This window comes from Montipora foliosa, chromosome 4, assembly GCF_036669935.1.
Source record: "Montipora foliosa isolate CH-2021 chromosome 4, ASM3666993v2, whole genome shotgun sequence".
Classification (NCBI taxonomy): Eukaryota; Metazoa; Cnidaria; class Anthozoa; order Scleractinia; family Acroporidae; genus Montipora; species Montipora foliosa.
In genome coordinates, this window is record NC_090872.1 from 16,837,924 (window position 1) to 16,852,332 (window position 14,409).

Below are 14,409 nucleotides of genomic sequence, written 5' to 3' on the forward strand. Positions count from 1 at the left end.
ACGGTGCGCGGCAAGAGCTCAAAAGAAAATTTCCATCGTTACTTTCCTCGCCGACAATGGTGGCTTGTAGTTGCTGAATTGCATTGCGCAGTTACAATAAATATGGAATTTAACTGCAAGCGTGCGAGAATATCAGTCTTCCCTTATATGTACCTCCAAACTCAAAATTGCTACGCATAACTTCGACTAGATCCCGTTCACAGAGTCCTGGAGTGGTATCATATGTTTGGAGAAATCTTCGGTCCGCAAAGAGAACACGTCCCTTATTAACCGTTAGGAAAGGCTTCTCTCTCACAGATAATTTTCTTTTCGGATCGCAAGAGCACTTGCTGCTAAGGACTGCTTAAACGGCTGAACAAAGGCTGATATAGGCTTGGGTTTATTGGTGGTGATTAGTACATCCAAGAGGAAGTCTGTGACGACAAGAGCTTAAATCTCCAAGTGCTAAATAACGCGTGACAACAGAAACACTCTTGGTGGTTACAATTGACAGAAATTTAAGTTAAACATTTGATAACCGTGTGGATGGTTCAAGTAAAAAGCTAGCTCAAAGCGGGATTGGTGCACTTGAGAGTATCACAAACCTGAGGAACCCCCCCCCCCCCCCCCCATCCTTCTATAACTCCGTGGATAGAGCACAGTTTGTGGTTCCCGTTCGTCTGAAGACATTCATAACATATCTAAGTTGCAGTAGAGAGTCACATAACTTTTGGGTTTTTGTGATAGTGATCTTACGGACGGTGCGTACTAATTCAAAGGTATTTTTGCGCGGTTTACTGAATATGCGGGAAAAACAGATCTTAACAGAAAGAAAATTGGGGGTAACCACACCTTTTTCGAAGTTGATTAATCAACAATATTTGTAAAAAAAAAGAGCTTTCAAATACAAAGCAATGTACGGCGTTATTTTGCAAATTGAAGCTTTCTTATCTCCGAACAAATGCGTGGTTTTCTTTTTGGATACCAAGAGCACTTGTCAAGTTCTGCTTTCTCCGCCTAGTTTTGAACGGCGCAAAAAAATATCGCTGTATTAATAAGCACCACCCATAGGAAATCCGAGTATTTCGAGTTGCGCAGAACATATGCGCAATATCATCGACGGGTTTAGTTGTGCTTGGCTTGTTAGCTCAGTGCCGAGGGAAGCCAAGTGGCTTATGAACAAAGCCGTCGTAAAATAATACCAATATGGAATTAAAGAAACGAACATCTAGATATGTCAAGTTAAGCTATGATGCTCGCAGTTTTGGACGCGATATTTAGCAATTGCATACGGACATCGGAAAAATTCCAAGACTTCAACGGGATTGGAACCCGTGGCCTCGCGACACCGCTGCGACGCTCAAACCAACTTGAGCTATGAACCCACTGACGTTGGGTGAGAACTGCGGATATGAAATCAAGTTAAGCTGGGATCCTCGCAGTTATGAACGCAATTTCTTAACTTGATTTTATATCCGCTGTTATGGACACCAATTCACATCGCGACTAGATCCCGTTCACAGAGTCCTGGAGTGGTATCATATGTTTGGAGAAATCTTCGGTCCGCAAAGAGAACACGTCCCTTATTAACCGTTAGGAAAGGCTTCTCTCTCACAGATAATTTTCTTTTCGGATCGCAAGAGCACTTGCTGCTAAGGACTGCTTAAACGGCTGAACAAAGGCTGATATAGGCTTGGGTTTATTGGTGGTGATTAGTACATCCAAGAGGAAGTCTGTGACGACAAGAGCTTAAATCTCCAAGTGCTAAATAACGCGTGACAACAGAAACACTCTTGGTGGTTACAATTGACAGAAATTTAAGTTAAACATTTGATAACCGTGTGGATGGTTCAAGTAAAAAGCTAGCTCAAAGCGGGATTGGTGCACTTGAGAGTATCACAAACCTGTGGAACCCCCCCCCCCCCCCCCATCCTTCTATAACTCCGTGGATAGAGCACAGTTTGTGGTTCCCGTTCGTCTGAAGACATTCATAACATATCTAAGTTGCAGTAGAGAGTCACATAACTTTTGGGTTTTTGTGATAGTGATCTTACGGACGGTGCGTACTAATTCAAAGGTATTTTTGCGCGGTTTACTGAATATGCGGGAAAAACAGATCTTAACAGAAAGAAAATTGGGGGTAACCACACCTTTTTCGAAGTTGATTAATCAACAATATTTGTAAAAAAAAGAGCTTTCAAATACAAAGCAATGTACGGCGTTATTTTGCAAATTGAAGCTTTCTTATCTCCGAACAAATGCGTGGTTTTCTTTTTGGATACCAAGAGCACTTGTCAAGTTCTGCTTTCTCCGCCTAGTTTTGAACGGCGCAAAAAAATATCGCTGTATTAATAAGCACCACCCATAGGAAATCCGAGTATTTCGAGTTGCGCAGAACATATGCGCAATATCATCGACGGGTTTAGTTGTGCTTGGCTTGTTAGCTCAGTGCCGAGGGAAGCCAAGTGGCTTATGAACAAAGCCGTCGTAAAATAATACCAATATGGAATTAAAGAAACGAACATCTAGATATGTCAAGTTAAGCTATGATGCTCGCAGTTTTGGACGCGATATTTAGCAATTGCATACGGACATCGGAAAAATTCCAAGACTTCAACGGGATTGGAACCCGTGGCCTCGCGACACCGCTGCGACGCTCAAACCAACTTGAGCTATGAACCCACTGACGTTGGGTGAGAACTGCGGATATGAAATCAAGTTAAGCTGGGATCCTCGCAGTTATGAACGCAATTTCTTAACTTGATTTTATATCCGCAGTTCTAGATATGATCCATTTCATGAATCATTTCATCGTTGACCTAGATATCTTATTTTGCATTTATTCAAAAAGGGAAAAAAAGAAAGACAGGACCAGAACAAACAAGAGAAAAGAAACAATTATTAAAAAAAAATGTAGCCCCGCTTGCAGAGATTGTGATTAACTAACTGACGGTATCTTCCCAGTCTTACTAAACAAACCAAAATTTTCGCTCTTTTGTATGTCCAGACTTGACGAGTTGAAGAATTTTGGACCTTGGAACCGAATTGAGAAGTGTCGAATTTGAGTTCGACAAGGAAATATGTAAAGACAATTTGGATTTTTTTGTGTTGTATTAGTGGATCTGACTAGTAAGAGAGAGAGAAAACATCTCTTGATCGAACAAAAAGTGGGAAGTAAACCTCTCTCCAAAAGATACATGAATTTACCTATCTGGCCTCGGTTGTTCAAAAGCTAGTGGATAACGCTATCCGAGAAAGAAAAGAATGTGCGTTTCACTTCGTTTCACTTTGGCGATTTTGCCTGGTCCCATGAAGCGTTACCGGCATCTCAGATTTAATAGCACAAAAAAAGATAATCATTACGAAAATAATCATAATAATAATAATAAAATAAGTAAAGGAATAAAATGGTGATGGACACTAATTCACATGAAGTTGGGTAATTAACGAAACAAACGACTCAAATACTGTACTTGGATTATCAATCTCGAAAACGGTCAATTAATTAAGGCGACGCTTTGCTTCCGAACAAAAGAAATGCGTTTCACTTTAGCGATCGTGGTCCCAAGGGGACCTCAGATTGAATAGCACAATGAAAGATATTCATTTCCCCCCAAAAACAAAACTGTTATGGACACCAATTCACATCGCGACATTGCAGCTAATCAACGAGAGAGGCCATAGACCTATTCGAACTAAGGTGGTGACTCGAGATGGGTGAATTAAATCCACGCTTTCCTACAGAAGAAAAAAAAAATTCATTGCGCCTTTTTCCCCGGGGATACGAGAGAACTGATTGCTACTCAAGTTTCCATGACGACCTTGCCATCTCATCGCCCGCGCGCGGCGTGCTTCCGGTTCATTTGTCGCATCTGAAGATCAGAGTCGCACACGTTCTGTCATGGCCGGGAGAAAAAATATCGCCGTGGTGGAGTACGATATCACTTCTAGCGAAGACAATCTAAGCGAGGTCGACTCACAGGGGCGCACCTCTTTTGTGCTAAGTTCGAGTAAGTTGTCGCCGCCGCTGCTAGGCGACTTCGTTGCGGCATGCAGTGCCAAAGAGTCGGGCGAAACCCAAGATTTCGTGGAGGCCGCGAGTGGCTCGGAGAAAAGCAACAGCGAGGAACCGAGTTCCTCTGGTGGCGATTATTCTTCTTCTCCTTCTTCTTCTTCTTCTTCTTCGCAGGCAAAAGGCACACAGCCTGTGAAAAAAGCTCCTCGCCTGTCCAAGGCAGAGAAAGATGCAGGTGAGGGACCGAGTTGGCGTTCTGAATATTCCGATTCCTCCCGTTCTGGTTCTTCTTCTTCGGCTTCGGAGGAGGAAGAGGAAAAAGTCAAGGGCGGCAGTCAGCCTACGGAGAAAGCTGATCGCCCGGTGGTCCCAGCGGGCGCTTCGAAGCGCAAGTCGTACGCTCTAAAACTGGAACAACTGCCGGCAGACCTGCGCAAGCTGTTGGGAAAATGCAGGTCCTTCTTTACAAGAGAGCATTCCCTGGAGAGAGCGGGCCCCAAGGTTTCGAAGAGCACCTTCGACAGAAACCAAGAGAGAATCTTGAGTAAGTCGCCTCTACAGTTTCCCTGGGCAGGGTTTCATTTCTCGCTACGCGCGCAATCTTTGCGCATTTGCTAAGCTAGCCATCACGGAAGGCGGCGCGCGAGCACCGTCCTTCTCTCTAGAACGCACGCGGCACAGCAAGAGCTAACTGTCGTTTTCTACTACTTTCCCTTCACAGGTTTTCTGGGTTTCGCGCATGTGAATGGCCACGATTTGTCGCGCAAGGTACTGGAGAGCATCACCGCCATTGAGCCATACCTGGATCATTTGCGGGTGAGTCCATGGTCTTTCTAGCTTTTTTTCAGGGGCGCCCAACGATAATCTTCGGTGAAATATGCGAGTTCGGGAGGTTCAAACTGTTCTACTAAGCATTTCGGTTGCACGTTGCCAACTTGCTACAGATTTCTTTACTAAAACATCACCTAAAAGATTCGTTGTCGCAAGGGATATCTTTTGCTAGCAGTTTCGGATGAGCAAATGGTTGGGTTGGAAGTTCTTAGAAGCTGAAGTAACGTTCAGCTAGCAATTTCTTAAGATGAACGTATCATTCCCTACAATATTCGGACACTTCAATTTGGAGCTAAGATATGCGAACAGATCAACATTTTTCTAGGTGATCACAACATCTCTTCAGATAGTCTTTATAGATTACAAGGAGCCTAGAAATTGTCTGACAAAGGCCTTTAATTGGCTCGCTGGGTGCCCTTGTGTGTGTGTGTGTGTCTCTTTTTCTGGGTCTCGTGGTTCTGACGGCCTCGTGACGATCGCTTTTCCTTGGCGCGCTCGGCTCCGATTTTTGCCCCTTTAACTGAATGGCCGAACCACACCCGACCGCAAGACCACTAGCCCCCAGTGCCGCTCTTCCAAAAGCGTGCCCTGAATGTCGCGAAGAAGAAGTAGGCAGATCTAGAGTGTTTCGCTTTGTTTGTCTCGCTTCTTAACTCAGAGACAAGCTCCATGATCGCTCCAAGTTGGCTGGAGACCGATGCAATTCGACGAGGGAAGTGGGAGTAAGTGTAACTTTTTGGTAGTTTTCCTCGGTGGTTCGTCACGCTCGGGCCGCCATCTTGATCTGTCTGAAAATTATGCTAGGAACTGTTCTAGTGAGATTATGATACATTGGTGTCACCAGCTCGATTTGCATTGGCTGTTAAGCACGCAGCGAATTCTTGCTTGCTCTAGCTACAGACAGACAATAGATTAATTACTTGTTTAAGCAAGAGAGGACTTCTTTTGCCATGTTTCCCATAACCTCATATGCATCTGAGCACTCGGGGGAGTTGGGAGAATGGGAGAGAGTTATGCAAACCCGAGACCCGCAGGGTGGGTCTCGCGTTTGCGTAACCGTCTCCCATTCTCCCAACTCCCCCCCAGCGTTCAGATGAGGTTATGGCAACCGGGCAAAAAAAGCCCTCTGTTACTTTTATGAAATATTTCTCAAAGATAATTCAACCAATGGAAGAAAATGCTGGTGTTTTTACTTCCTGATTGATTGAAAGAGATCTTCTTGACACACGCTCACATTTCCTTCCAACCAATCAAAACGCGCGTCTGACAATGCACAACCTATCAACATTCGTGCAATTTACGCCGTACACTCTCATCCAAACACAGCTATTGACCAATGAAAGTGCGCGTACTATCCTAATTGTTTTATATGGCGTTAATTGCTCGATGCTGTGGTAGCAGAGCTAAGTAAGCGTAAGTTGAAGGATTAAAGAGGACGCATCGACTCTCTGTGACTCTGAGTCTTGCGCCTAAGCGCTCGTCAGACAGAACTTTATTCAACTAAGAACATACCTTCTTATATACAAATTAGATAAGTAGCCAATTAATTCACTAGTGTGATGATCTGATCTACGTGTGAGATAAAGATTCTATAGAGCTATTGTTGGCCGCCTTTATTTAACAAAAGAACAGAACTCGTTTCTAAATGCCGCCACGAGAATAAGTTTTACTTGGCAAATTTCACAAGCCGCCGACAATAGCTCTATAGAATCTTTATTTCACACGTAGATCAGATCATCACACTAGTGAATTAATTAGCTACTTATCTAATATGTATATAAGAAGGTATGTTCTTCTTAGTTGAATAAAGTTCTGTCTGACGAGCGCTTGGGCGCGAATCTCGGAGTCACAGAGAATCGATGCGTCCTCTTTAATCCTTCAACTTTTGTAGTTTATTTGTTTTTTTCTTCCACGTATACTTCGCTCTACTACTTCTATGTATCGAGCACTGTTTTACGAGAATCAAGTTTCACACTTCATGTGTGTGTGTGTGTGTGTGTGTGTGTGTGTGTGTGTGTGGGTGGGTAGAATTGACGTCATACCTACAGACAATACTTTTATGCATGCATGCACCCAGAAGTGACGTCATAATTAGCGCTACCGTGTGAAAACCAAACCCAAAAATTGTTACTTATTCGTGCGTGGAGTGAAGAGGCAATCTTGCTTGCATGTCCCAAAATATTGCTGCATCGACCCTCTGCAAATTGTTGCACGCTTTCCTTGGTGACGAGTGACCAGAATTTTTATATATTTGTTATTAAATTAATAGATTTTTTTTCTGGTCCCTTTGGCAAGCCTTTCAATAGTTGACTTGACTTTATATCAAGTTTTCGCAGCAAGATAGCGAAAAACAAACCAAAAAACATATGCATAATTTAGGCCCGACTGCAATCTTCTGGACAGATTATTCGTTTGGACATCGTCTTAAATGGAATGCGTTCATTCAGTGTCCTTTAAGTTGAGAAGTGCAAGGGCCACGATAATCGTGGCAATGACAAGGCTAAACTGGGCAGTCATTGGACAGTCATTGGACTATTGCCTCCTTTTGAATTTTCTCACACTGCTCTATTTCTGCACTCCAGGTGCAGAAAATTGAACTGGTAGCACACAAGTTGTCCTAACCCTAACCCTAACCCTAAACCGATCGACAACCTTAACCCCTACTTTCTCTTCAGCATGAGAGAGACCTCAGCGGAAGCACCATTGCCAACCACCTGGGCGCTCTCACGTACCCCCTGAAGTACCTTTACCGGGCCCACGCGCCCGAATACCGGGGAGTGAAAATCATCAGGCAACTGAGAAAGGCCGCGACCGAAGTCGAGCACCAGGGAGACAGAGACACGCCCAAGACGCGAGAGGAACTACAATCACTGAATCGCTGGCTGGACTGGTGAGTGAAAAATCGTGAGAGTGACGACACCTGACCCATAGGCCCCCGCTACTCATACATATAGAACTTTATTTAGTAAAGCAGGTCAAGAAGAAAGAAGCAACCTGACAGCTGATATGGACCTACTGTAATAAAATTAACAATACGTGCATATGGTAGTGTATCATACTTTAGATAAATCAGTTAAATAATCGCTAAAGAAGAAATAAAACCTAAACATGTATCAATAACAAGAGAAAGCTGAAGGTTTATTGTAAACTAAAGAGCTGTCTTTTCCAAAAAATGTGACATTCATAACAGTATGCTTTAACTGCTTCAGTCGATTTTTAAAGCCTGTTGGATGAGAAAAAGATCTTACACTATCAGACAGGGAATTGCAGGCAATCGCAGCCCGGTGTACAAAGGAGCTCAGTGTTTGGCCTATTAACTAAAATATTTAGAGATTTCCTAAGATTATGGCTCTTACAGCCCCTAACAGCTAATGAATTTACTTCCTCTAAACCTAAGTTATAAGAAGCCTTATGAGTGATAATTAAAATACGAAATTTATAAAAATAGTCAAGAGGGACCCCTCCCCATTCCCTCTCCAACCCTCAAAAACAAAACAAGAGAAGAGTTCTCTGTTCGCTTACGTTGCGTCCCTTGATGGACAATAACAATAATAATCGTATTGCTCATCATCGTCATCACCATAAGGTTATGAAAATGTAGGCGTGTGTAAGTGAATCAGCTATTTGTCATGGGTCAATGTATGCTGCCCTAGAAAACCTTTGCAGCTCTTTGATTGTAATGATTATTTGTCCCTTCTGTAGGGAAGAGGTGCTCGAAGCCTGCAGGGTGCAGCGGACGCGATTCGAGGTGGCCAGGGGCAGGAAGCAGCGAGCCCGGGAAGCGGCCGACCTGTTGCTGGTGTCGCTGTACTGTCACATTCCCCCCTCGCGTGGCCTCGAGATGAGGACCTTGGAGTTCCTTGAGCATGACCGGCTGGAGTCTCCCTTCTCAGCCAAGGACTTTCGCGGCAGGAACGTGGCGTTGTTGGAGAGCGACGGTTCGGTGAGCGTCCACATCCAGCTCTACAAGACGGCCAAATTCGCCGGCCACGACCAGGTGAAGCTGCAGGTGAGTCAAACTCCTCCTTTGATAATCATGTACTTGGGTCATTCCACAGTATTTCGCACGTTGCGGACACGACGTGTGCACACTTGCAGAAGGCCACGAACACCTACTGAAGTTGCTGCCTAGGACCGACAAAATGTTCTGTCAAGTGAAAGATTACACGATTAGCATTTGCATCACTACTCCTGTGTTGGAGACAATTGACACCAGAGAATTCCGAATGTTTGGTACCCATTATTCGTATTGAAATCTCTCTGAACCTTTATGCAAGTCAAGTCAAGTCAAGTCAATTTTTATTGAAACTCGCGCAGCATATCAATACCATTCGGTGTGGCACACCTGGAACATAGTTCATGCAATGCAAAGTAGTTCATACCCGCTCTAGGTGGGTTGTGTACGTGCTAGCCCGGACTTGAATACCATAAGCTAGGGAGGGGTACAATTAAGGCATAGTAATTAAAGCAGTACCTTAATTTGGAAAACGTGCCTACAAATTTGCGATAATCTTGAGCCAAGTCCATCGAGGCGATTCTTCCAAGTCAAGTTGGAGTCAAAATTAAGCGACACCTAAACACTTGACCGTGGGAACCTCTTGGATGTCTTGCAGTACCTGAAATTTTGCCTTTTCACCATCCTTCCACAAAACTCTAAGCAGTAAGCTAAAACCACCAACCATTCTTCAAGAAATGTTTATTGCTAGTTCATTTCACGCGACCAATGGCCCTTTCAGTTCAATTCTTATTTGGCAAACATCGATGATGATCATGCGTGCGACAAACACTCACCCAACCTAAAAGTAGGCTGCTTGTATATTGCTTGATTGGATCCAAAAACTTGCCTAAGTATCTTTCCTTAGAAATCAACTACCAAAGTCTTCAGATTATGATTACCTTCCCATCTCTTTATTTAAAAGGACAACTTGTGTGCTACCAGTTCAATTTTCTTCCTCTTCTCTTCATCATCACGATGAGTATTGTCGTCGTTTACACTATCCTTATCATTATCGTTCTATTGTCAGTAGTAGCATGTATAGTGCTTGAACTGGGCAGTCATTGGACTAACACCTTTCTTGCAACTGACAAACCACCGCCTGTCGCCGCTCAGCAAAGCGTCCCACACCACTGTTCGACGCGCGCCTGCCAAGGAGGGGGGAGGGCCTACTACTGCAACAGTTTGCCGTCTGCCTCGGAGCCTCGCTCTGACTTCGACGGCTCTTCCAAACTCTTGCAGTCTCTAACATTGATCACAAGAAGCCTTCGTCATTGTGGCAAGAATGGTTTTAGTATTACTATTACTATTAGGATTGCTATTATTGTGGTTGTTATTATAATTATTATTATTATTATTATTATTATTATTATTATTATTATTATTATTATTATTATTATTATATATTTTTTCCCTTACCCTAAAGAAGCATCCTCCCTTCCAGTACTCTTATACTTCCGGTTGTTTTTGAATTACATTCCTTTTATTTTTGGACTATGACTATGATTATTATTATTATTATTATTATTATTATTATTATTATGATGATTATTATTATTATTATTATTATTATTTTTATTTTTATTATTATTTTTATTTTTATTTTTATTTTTATTCTGCTTTTGAAATTTCTCACACTGCTCTATTTCTGCACTCCAGGACAACACTGAACTGTGCAAGCTTATCAAGCAATTCATCAAAGAATTCCACCAGGAGCACATCACTCCTGACACGGCCGAAACCCACAGCTCTTATCTCTTTCTGGTGAGTTCCCATTATTGACTATTTTGAACATCCCGCATCTACATGAACAAAAGACACTGTACTAACTAGAAATGTTCTCTCTCTCTCTCTCTCTCTCTTGCTCTCTCTGTTTATAGAATGCAAAAGGACAGCCTTTCAGCTCTGCTGCCTTCTCAAAACACATCCAAGGAATATTTTACAAGCTCACTGGAACTGGTATTGGCATTAATGTCTTAAGATCATCATTTATAACCTGGGCATACAGTTCAAGGTGGGTTAATCTGAATCCTTATGATGCTTTTATTTCTTTCAGGCTCATTTTTGCATTTGCTCCTCATACTTTTTTAACAAACTGGCAATTTCTTGTTTTTTTCAAATCATCATTTCAAATCTTCCCCAAGACAAGACCTTTCTAACCGAAAATTGATACTTCTTTCAACACACTAACATCTTCTTTCTTTCTGCTTGCCTGCAGTCACTGTGATGATAACATGAAAGATAGTCTTGCGGCTGCCTTGCGCCATTCACGACAAACGGCCCAGACCACTTATGACCGTAGGACCGCCCTGGAGAAAAAGAACGCTGCTGTCACATTGGCACAGCAAAAGGCCGAGTCTGTAATGGGACAAGCAGGAGGAGGAGGAGGAGAAGAAGAAGAAGAAGAAGATGAGGAAGAAGAAGAAGAAGAAGAAGAAGAAGAAGAAGAAGAAGAAGAAGTAGAAGTAGAAGTAGGAGGAGAAAAACTTCATGCTGGCCAGTTTGTGGGCCTGGTAGAGACTGGTAGCACATTGAATGCTCCCCGTGTTTTGATTGGACGTGTACATGCCTTTTTGCCGAGGAAACAGGTCTCCCTGTTGTGGTACAAACACGAGGGACGTTCTGGCTATGGTCTTCATCTGGATGGAAAACAGTGGATTGAGGACATCAACTCACTCATTCCTGTCAATGTGCGACCGGTGGTGCGCAAACACGCAGAGGAACATGCTTATCATCTGTGTACAAGCCTCAGGACAATACACAAGGCCGTCCATGGCCATTCCTCTAAGAGTTAGGGTTTGGGTTTGCTTTCTCAAAGACATTAAAACCTAATAATTCTTACATTTCAACAGTTTATTCTTAAAGAGCTACTGTGACCAAACAATCAAATTTCATTTTCCTTGGAATTTCAAAACTGTTAACTAAACAGAAAGTGACCCAAGTTTTAAGCCTTTATTTGAAAAAGAAACCTGTTTATTTTAACTGGAATTTTCCTACTTAATGGGCCGCCATTACTAACTTTTAAATCTTGAGGGAGCTGGATCGAGGAGAAAATGATGTCTAAGACTTGATAGTTTCAGAATGCAATGCATGCGTACGCGGCTCAATTAATATGCAGCACAGGAGTTTCAGGCTTTCAGACTTTGAAACTTGTGTTTTGTGTATGCGCTGAAATTTTGAGCTAGTGAGAGTCAGTGATGTCACTTTTCCCTAGATCCAACCCTCTGATGTCCAATCGGTCAGTTTTGAACATGAGAAATGGCGCACCTTGAAATACAAAACTTAAACTCAAGTCAAACAGCCTTTTGAGAAAAATCCAAGCTCAACATTTTGCCAGGCAAGTGTTGAGCAATCACACTTTCAAACTCTACAGAAAAAATGGGAAGTGATTTTGGATCACAGCAGCACTTTAAGCTAGTTAAAAGTCATATTTTCTTTCAATTGTCCCATGGCAAGTTGATCTTTTTCCCATTTTTTTTGGCCTGCAACCTATTTTCTCCTATTTTTTCAAGAAATTCCTATTATTCCCTATTTTTTAGCAGGGGAACATTTTTAAATATTTGAGAAAAATACTCTCCATAAAATTGGCCAATTTTTCAGAAAAAAAAAGAATTTATAGAATTTATAGCCTTTGTAAACCCCAACCGTCTGAAACGTTCTCAGTGTTTTCTCTAAAGACAATTGTATCTATGTCTTTTTATAGTTCACCACTAAATTTTCTCCGATTCTTATTGGTTTAAATTGATCACGTGACGTGATAGTGTTCGTCCGCGGAGAGACACTATCAGCCCATAGTGCCCTTCCGAGGAAAAAACCCGGATGGATAGTAGTCGTCTGCTGAAAAAACAGTTGACAGTTGTATGCTATTCTTTAGCCAATGTACGCTGCAAATTATTGACATTTGTGACAGCCTGTACACATGAATAAATATTTTATTGATCTGCATTAAGTGGGTTTTGACTGTTTCTCAACTGGCGCGCGGAAGAAAATTTAGTGGTGAACAATACAGACAACAGTGTTTATTTGGTAGGTGAAGGACAAGTTTCCTTAGTAACAAGTTTTAACATTCGTTTCTGGGAAGGATTAATGCCATCTTCCCTGTTAGCTATTTAATAACGCATTGGGTTGTGGAACAGACCTGCTGTTGGCTTTGTAGAGTATAGAATTCAAGGAAAACTTTCTATTTTTTGATGACTGTCGTGGCTATTTTCTGAGTGTCATTTGTCACTTGACACCCTGAAGCAAGTAATTCTGACATTTCAACGTTTTTATTCAAAGCTGTATCTCCTGCACAATAATTATCGCAATTTGTAAAGTGCAGGTTGCAGGTCATTGTTTGATCATAACTGAAACAACACAAACCTTGTCCAGAAACCCTAACTTTACGCTGAAACATGATCTAAGCCATAGCATTAGTAAAGGTTTGGCTTGTTTCAGCTATGGTGAAACCATGACCTGCAACCTCCATAAAATATTCTTAGTTTGGCATTTCTGCCAAAGATTACTCTTCATTCCATCAGTCTTTGGATAAAAATTCAAGCTCAAAATTTTGCTAGTCAAGTGTTGAGCAATCACACTTTCAAAATTAAACGGTTGAATTGTTACTTTCTGTGTGCTGTCATTCTCTGGCGAGTACAGGGATGGGTATTTAAATCCTCAGTAGATCTCATTATCTGTGAACAAACAAACGAACAAACAACTGTCATTCCAGCGAGCGACGAGCGAATCGTCTTCTCAGATTGCTCAAATGTAAAGCTATTGTTATTGTAATTGACAATTTTTCGCTCAACGAGACATGACTTGTTCGTAATATTTTATTTTATTGAAAACATATCCTGTTCACAATGCAACGGATAATCATCGCAGTTTTACGAAAACAAAACTACTTTTTCTATGATACTTGAACAAAGGAAATGACGGCTGACCTGGATGCAAAAATCCTTCCATTTTAACCGCAATTCAACGGATATAAATTATTGTCCCGACTGATACATGTAGCCCAAATTCACAGCATTCGCCATTCTTTCGACTTTGTTGTTACACAATATGGCGGTTGCTAGGATTTTGATCACGTGAGTTGCACCAACCCTCTTTCAGATAACAGTCTGGGAACCACTCCGTCTTCCGCCATCTTGGAAACACGAAATTTTTGACTTAAAATTATTTCACTTGAAGTTAAGGTTGGTCTAACTCCCCCTAGGAAGGGGTTCAAGACTTAGCCACTAAATCCCAAACTCCCCCTAGGAAGGGGTTCAAGACTTAGCCACTAAATCCCAAACTCCCCCTAGGAAGGGGTTCAAGACTATCAGAGGTTGGGGATTAGTCACCATTTCTAATGATTAAATCTCACTTTGTTTCATGGAGGGAGTTGGAGGCTGGTGACTAACCCTCCAAACCTAACCTAACCACCAACAGAGGAGTTGGGGCCTAATGACTAACTCTTAATTGTACTATTGGGGGGGTTAGGGCTCACTGACTAAGTCTTAGACCCACCATGGGGGGGGGGGGGGGTTTGGGTTGTTGCTTGATGTTGACTTACCTTGTCTTCAGCATTATCATCCGATTTGCACAAACCATCGTCTTGCAGTAT

General features: G+C 42.2%; 1 long non-coding RNA gene across 1 annotated transcript; it reads right to left on the reverse strand.

Annotated features, from left to right (window-relative positions):
* Window positions 1-13,068: 13,068 nt before the first annotated feature.
* On the reverse strand, window positions 13,069-14,003 carry LOC138000059 (uncharacterized). Its single transcript, XR_011123062.1, has 2 exons — window positions 13,745-14,003; window positions 13,069-13,492 (listed from the first exon to the last, which is right to left on the reverse strand). It is a non-coding gene; the product is annotated as an uncharacterized lncRNA (long non-coding RNA).
* Between the last annotated feature and the right edge of the window lie 406 nt (window positions 14,004-14,409).